The following is a 7,192-nucleotide window of genomic DNA, read 5'->3' as shown; positions in this document are numbered from 1 at the left end:
GGGATGAGGACAAGGATCAGAAGGGGAATCTCGGTTTTTCACATGTAGATTTCCACTGAATCGTCGTTTTCAGGATTGTGCTTCAACATTCCTCCTCTCCGCCTTTGTTCCTAAGACTGATGCTTATCTAGCTGAATTTCTTAAGACAATAAACTTTCTTTCTTCTTCTGGAATACAGAAGAGGTAGTCCTCTTTCCGGGTAGCATATGGAAAGGAATCTATGGTCTAATTGTTCCTTTTAAAGTCTTTCAACAAATCATCCGGTTATGAGCCCTCTCTCCCGGAACTTGTCAGAGTTCTGCTGTGCAAACTGGCATGCCTATTGGCACTGTCCGCTATAAGTTAGGTCAGTCACCACTTGTCCATCTGCTTCCCATTTTCTAATGTTTGTTGACAGCTCTAATTCACTAGCTTCTGCTGGATTTAAACATGTTTATCCTTTGCGCAAGTGTGTAGGCCACAACATTTATCTAGAAGTCAAACAGTTTTTGAGTTACCAACTAATTACCCTATGTGGCAGTCCTGATCCTTCATCCTAGCCAATGAGGTTGTGGAGCTAAGTCTGACAGAAGGAGTGAGGCTGAAAGGTGGAGTCAATTCAGTAATTAGTACTTTAAATCAATACATGGTGTTTGTAAAGATACGTAAGAAAATGTAAATCACTATTTCTACAATAATGACAAACTGGCTAAAAAAATTGCAACATGTATGTCAGACAGAATGGTCCCAATATAAAAGAATGCTTATAAATCAATAAAAAGATGAACACTCACTAACAAAAGAAATAAGGATGTCTGGGTGGCTCAGTTGGTTAGGCATCTGACTCTTGATTTAGGCTTGGGTCATGATCTCACAGTTCACAAGTTCAAGCCCACATCAGGCTCCGCACTTAAAGTTTTGATAAACTTAAAAAAAATTTTTTTAAGTAAAAGAAAAGAAAAAGAAATAAAGATGTTAAGATATATGAAATACATGGCAATAAATATGCAGTTTAAAATAATATTGAGCCAATTTTCACCTATCAGATTAACAAAGTTTAACAGTTAAACTGTAAAGAAATTAGTTCAGTCTTTCTTGGGGTGAAAATTTCAATGGACAATTCTACCAAAATTTGAAATGTGAATAAGTTTTTTACAAAGAAATTCCAATTCAGAGTATCAGGAGCATATAAACAACTGCTAAAAGTTACATGCAAAACCCATGGGCATGAAATTGATTAAATAAGTTACTATTCTATCTCACAGTGAATATTCTGCAACAAAGATGATAGTGAAATTAGGGGTAATTTTCCTTTTGTTTATACCTTTTTACTTGACTGAATCTTTTGTAATAAGCATGCCTTTTATAATCAGAAAAATTAAGAAAGCCATTTTTGTTTTATTCATTTAGAAGCAATTTTAAATAGTAGTTAAGGGGCACTGGGTGGCTCAGTCAGTTGAACATCTGACTCTTGATTTCAGCTCAGGTCATGATCTTGCGGTCGTGGTATCAAGTCCTGTGTTGGGCTCTGCACTGACAGTGTGGACCCTGCTTGGGATTCTCTCTTCCTCTCTCTCTGCTACTCCTCTGCTCATGTGTGCTCTCTACCTCTCAAAATAAATATTTTTAAAAATGATAAAAGTAAAATAGTAGTTAAGACTATGACCTGGGTTCAAATCTGAGCACCAGTCCCTTGTTCAACCTTTAGCAAGTTGCTTCATATCTCTGTTCCTCAGTTTGCCGTTATTACATAAGGTTGTTCAAGGAGTAAATTAACATATGTAAAATGCTTGGAACCCTCTTGGCATGCAGTAAGCTCTTGATGTGCACTAGTTATTTCATTTTGGAAAAACAAAGATTATTTAGTGATTAGTGTTTAGGTTGTGTTTTGATGTACAACCTGACTTGGATGTCAAAACAGCTGGTTCAAAATGCCAATAGTCAATAGGACAAGACAAAAAACAAAATTACAAGTTTAAATATCTGAAAAGAAAAAGACAAAGTGCAGTTATTTTCAATTGCTACAATTGTCTACTGAGGAAAATCTAAGATACTTTAAAAATTATCAAGATGGAATGGAAATACTAAAATTTTGTGGATCTTACATTTATCATTCCACTGCATTCATTATATTTGATTAACTTTGATCTGCTGACTTTCCAAATATAGCATTCAGAATTGACCTAACATTCCAGAAACTGTCTGGGCAACCTACAAAACAGGAAGACATGATCTGAAACAAATGTTCTTCTACCTTTATTTTGTTGGTGTTGCTTTAGTGTCATCACAGGTGGTTTCCTGCAGGCATATCCCATTTTATTGTGCTTCATTTTAGCACATTTCATAGATGCTGCATTTCTTACAAATGGAAGGTGTGGGACAACACTGCATTAAGCAAGTCCATTAGCGCCATTTTTCCATAGCATTTGCTCACTTCATGTCTCTGTGTCACATTTTGGTAATGCTTGCAATATTACAAACTTTTTCATCATTATACTTGAATTGGCAAAATCCCATGATACAACTTTAGTGGATGAGGAGTTGCTTCTTATGGGTGAGCAAAAAAAGTGGTTTCCTGAGATGGAACCTACTCCTGGTGAAGATGCCGTGAAGATTGTTGGAATGACAACAAAGGATTTAGAATATTCCATAAACTTAATTGATAAAGCAGCCGCAGGGTTTGAGAGGACTGACTCCAATTCTGAAAGAAGCTCTAAATGTGGGTAAAATGCTATCAACGTTATATGCCACAGAGCAATTGTTCATGAAAGGAAGAGTCAGTCAAAGGGGCAAATTTCATTGTCTTATTTTAAGAAATTGCCACAGCCTCCCCAGCCTTGAGCAACCGCCACCCTCTCCAGTCAGCAGCCATCAACATCAAGGCCCTCCACCAGCAAAAAAGATAGACTCCCCAAAACCACAGATGATGGTTAGCTTTTTGTTTTTAGCCACAAAGTATTTTTTCACGTATGAACATTGTTTTTTAGACATACAACTATTGTATATTTCATAGACTATAGTATAATGTAAACATAACCTTTATATGCACTGAGAAACCAAAAAACTCATTTGACTTGCTTTATTTTATTGCAGTGGTCTGGAACCGAACCCGCAATGTCTCTGAGGTATGCCTGTATTTAGACTGTGGTCCTCAGAAGCCCCTAGATGTCCAACCAGGTTTTGTTGGGAAACTAATGCAACAGTTAGTTCTCTATTCTTGTCATGACAAAGTACCACAAACTTAATGGCCTGAACAACACAAATTTATTACCACACTGTTCAATAGATCAGAAGTCTGACATTGGCTAAAATCAAGCAACACTGTGGTCCTGTCAGGAGGTTCTGGGGAGAATCCATGCCTTTGCTCAATCAAGTTGTTGGCATACTTCAGTTCACTGTGGTTGTAGCACTGAGACCCCCATTTGCTTTCTGATTTTCAGCCTGATGGCTGTTCCCAGCTTCAGAGGCTACGTACATTCTTTGCGGCCTCCATCCTCCTTCTTCAAAACCATGAACAGCAGCTGAGTGTTTCCCATATTTGAACCTGTCCTCCTATCTCCTCCCTCAATGCAGACAGAAAAGTGTCTCAGCTTCAAAGACTCATGGGATTAGATGGACCCCATTTGGATAATCCAAGATATTCTCCTCATCTAAAAGTTAGTAAATTTACTTACATTGGCAAAATCCTTTTTGCCATAAAGGTTACCTAGTTACAAGTTCTGGGGATTTGGGATATCATGGTAGGCAGTTAAGTATGTGTGCTTTGGGATCCTCAGGGGTTGGAATCTGGTTCTAATATCCAACAGCTGAGCAATCTTGGACAACTTACTTTAAATTTCTCCATCTTTATAATAATGGCATCTATCCCAAGTATCATAAGAACTATGTAACATACTTACTTAGCACATGCTTAACATACATAAATGCTCAATAAATGTTAGCTATTATTAAACTTAAATGAGGAACCTTTTCTTAACCAAATTTCATCTTATTCTTTCCAACTCAGGGCTGCAGACTGTCAAGATAGTTTTTTTTTTTTTTTAAATTTTTGAGAGACAAGAGAGACTGTGTGAGCAGGGAAGGGTCAGAGAGAGAGGGAGACATAGAATCTGAAGCAGGCTCCAGGCTCTGAGCTAGCTGTCAGCACAGAGCCCGACGCAGGGCTCAAACCCACGAACCGTGAGATCATGACCTAAGCCGAAGTCGACGCTTAACTGACTGAGCCACCCAGGCGCCCCTTAACTGAATTTCATCTTATTCTTTCCAACTCAGGGCCACAGACTGTCAAGATAGTTTTTAGTCTCAACTCTGCGGTCTTCAATATTATAACTTCCTTTTAGACTTGTCATCTTCCCCTTGATAAGCATGCTTCCTCCTTCATCTCGGTCACAAACTTAGACAAGGTCAAGCTGTAGCTTTGGCGTGAGTACAGACAGCTCTCATCTTTGAAAACAATTTCATGGGAGAGACCCTGACTCTAAGGATCAGGTGCTGAGAAGGGGTAAGGAAATACAAAGGCTCCTTTTGCCTTTCAGGATATTCCTAGTGTAATGGCCCCTTTCAAAATGAGGGAGGAAAAAAGGATCACTGTAAATGGCACCCAAGGCCCTCTAAGACAACTTATTTTTAAATGGATAAGTGAGATAAAGAAGATATCCCCCCCCTCATTTTATAGATTAATTAATTAACTGAGGCTCAGTCCATTTTAAAGGACTTGTTCAGGCTCATTATAGCTGATAAAGGGCAGAGTAAGGCCATGAACCCAGGATTTCTGACTCCAAATCCTACTTTCTTCCCCCTCAGCACTCTTCCTTCTCAGGATTCTGCTTACATCTCAGGACCAGAAAAGCAACAGAAAGGAGACAATTAAATGATGGAAGAAATCCTGGGGCTTTGAGGAAAGAAGAGCTACTTCACTAGAATGAAGGAACAAAAGAACAAAAGAAAGAAAAAAGACAAAGACAAAAAGAAAGAAAAAGATGAAAGAAAGAAAGAAAGAAAGAAAGAAAGAAAGAAAGAAAGAAAGAAGAAAGAAAGAAAGAAAGAAAGAAAGAAAGAAAGAAAGAAAGAAAGAAAGAAAGAAAGAAAAAGAAAGAAAAAAGAAAGAAGGAAGGAAGGAAACTGGAACTCTTCTCTTCAGCCTAGAAATATACCTGAGGAAAAAAATCAAATCCAGACTAACAGAACTAAGATTGATGGGCACTATTTGCTGTAATCTAGTCAGTGCCTTTCAAACTCCTGTTAAAGTACTTATTCTCAGAGCAGAAATGTATCCAACTCTCTACTTTGATGTAGTGCTAGCCAGAAACATGCAGGCAATCAGTCTTCATAACAGTGAGTTCCTGGACAAAACTTATATATTGGTCATTGGGAATTAAAGTGTGTTTCCCCATTTCCCAGCAGTATGATGAAGAGGCTTGACCGAGGGAGTATTACGTCAAATAAATCACACATACAGCCAACACAGGTGAAAATCCAATATTATGACTTCAAAACTCCATATTCATAAAAAAAGGGTCAATATATACAACATCCTTGTGTAAGAGATCTCAATGTACTGTAACATGTGTATACAAATGTATGTAATTTATATATATTCAATGCTAAAAGTGAAATTCTATCATATAAACTTCTCTTAAAACAAGTTTAATTTTGTCTATCTTTAGAATTTAGGAGGGCTTGGGGGATTGTCTGGGTGGCTCAGTCAGTTAAGCATCTGACTCTTGGTTTTGGCTCAGGTCATGATCTCACAGTTGATGAGTTTGAGCCCCACATCGGGCTTCATGCTGAGAGTGAGGAGCCTGCTTGGGGTTCTCTCTTTCCTTCTCTCTGCCCCTCCCCTACTCACTGTCTCTCAAAATAAATGCAGTGCAGAGGCCCTCTCCACTAGAAACGCCCCCTATTGGTCCTAAAGATTTGTATGGACTACCACCAGAAGTACTTTTATATCTATTACTTCACTGTGAGATAAATAGGACAGATATTATTCTTCTCATTTTACACAAAAAGGATCTACGGTTTAAGGGACCTTAAATGACTTTGCTCAAGGTCACATAGCTCATTAGTAGAATAGCTGGGACACAAAGTCAGGTCCCACAATTAAGGCATAGTATCTTTTCCTGCAGTGTATCCAGTCACCTGTCTGCCAGGACAGAAAGAGATTTCTCCCAAGAATCTTCGGGAGTTGGCAAGACATACATGGTCACAGCAGGACTTTTGGTTGATACAGTATGACTACAATCCAGACAGACTATAATCCAGGTCTTTCCAGTAAGGTGTCTCCCATTTAATGGAGCTGTGTTGAAAATGCCTATGATTGTTCCCTCTCACTAGATGGACAATGCACAGTGAGATTGTCTTGTTATCACAACGTCTAGATTTTTCTCAAAGCCACATGGCTTAGGAGGGAAAAAAATAAAAATTCTAACCACTGTGTTTCTTTTCTCCCACTCTGAGTTAGAATCATCCAGTGTACCTCCAATATTTCTTCAAGCTTAGAAAAGCAAACCCAATACCTAGCTATGCCAACCTTATCATTCCCGTCCTCCATCACATAACCTGGCCTCATCTACCTTACCCATAACCTGCAGAAGAGGTGTGGCTGGTGCGTTAGGGAATGACTGTTGCTTGGCAATGACCTCCTCACTAGCTTCTCATAAGCTGGGATAGAAATTTCTTCCCCTTATCCAAGCTACTTCTGTGATATATACCAGCTCTGGGGATCTTCACATGAACATTCATGATGCAAGAAATTGGAAGGCAGCCTGATCTTTCCTCTATTCACTAAAAAATGTGTTACAAAGGCAAAATTATGAGGTAACAAGAATAATTAATTTGGTGAATTTAGGAAACCTAGCTGTATAAGTTAGACAAGAAAAAACCTGTTACTCAAGAACAATTTCATCTATTTTATCCAAATAATTTCAACAGCTCCTTTCCTCAAGTGAGAACTGCTAGGTCCGAACAAGAACAACTACACACCACCAAACAGGACTGCTTTCTTGAGCAAGCGGTGTCATCCAGCCTGAACCTTACACGGTATCGCTAGACCTACGAATGGTTATTACGATCCAACTCTCCTTCCTCAGTCTCTGACCTCTGCGCTCTATACAATCACATGTTCTTCACTGGAAGAGCACCACAGCCTATTCAACAACTTTGGGTGATAGCTCAATCCACCGTTGCACACCTGATGGCCAGTAGGTTGAGGGTG

At 38.8% G+C, this 7,192-nt stretch overlaps 1 long non-coding RNA gene across 1 annotated transcript in view; it reads left to right on the top strand.

Moving 5' to 3' along the window:
- The window catches only part of LOC115289116, a 16,952-nt gene extending 12,018 nt beyond the window's left edge, over positions 1-4,934 (top strand). Inside the window, exons 2-3 of the long non-coding RNA XR_003907390.1 lie at positions 3,073-3,104; positions 4,783-4,934. This is a non-coding gene — a long non-coding RNA (uncharacterized LOC115289116). The remainder of the gene's footprint in view (positions 1-3,072; positions 3,105-4,782) is intronic.
- Positions 4,935-7,192: the final 2,258 nt, after the last annotated feature.

This window comes from Suricata suricatta, chromosome 4 (genome assembly GCF_006229205.1).
Source record: "Suricata suricatta isolate VVHF042 chromosome 4, meerkat_22Aug2017_6uvM2_HiC, whole genome shotgun sequence".
Lineage (NCBI taxonomy): Eukaryota > Metazoa > Chordata > Mammalia > Carnivora > Herpestidae > Suricata > Suricata suricatta.
The sequence above is the reverse complement of the archived record's forward strand: the minus strand, read 5'-3'. Positions and strand labels throughout refer to the sequence as shown.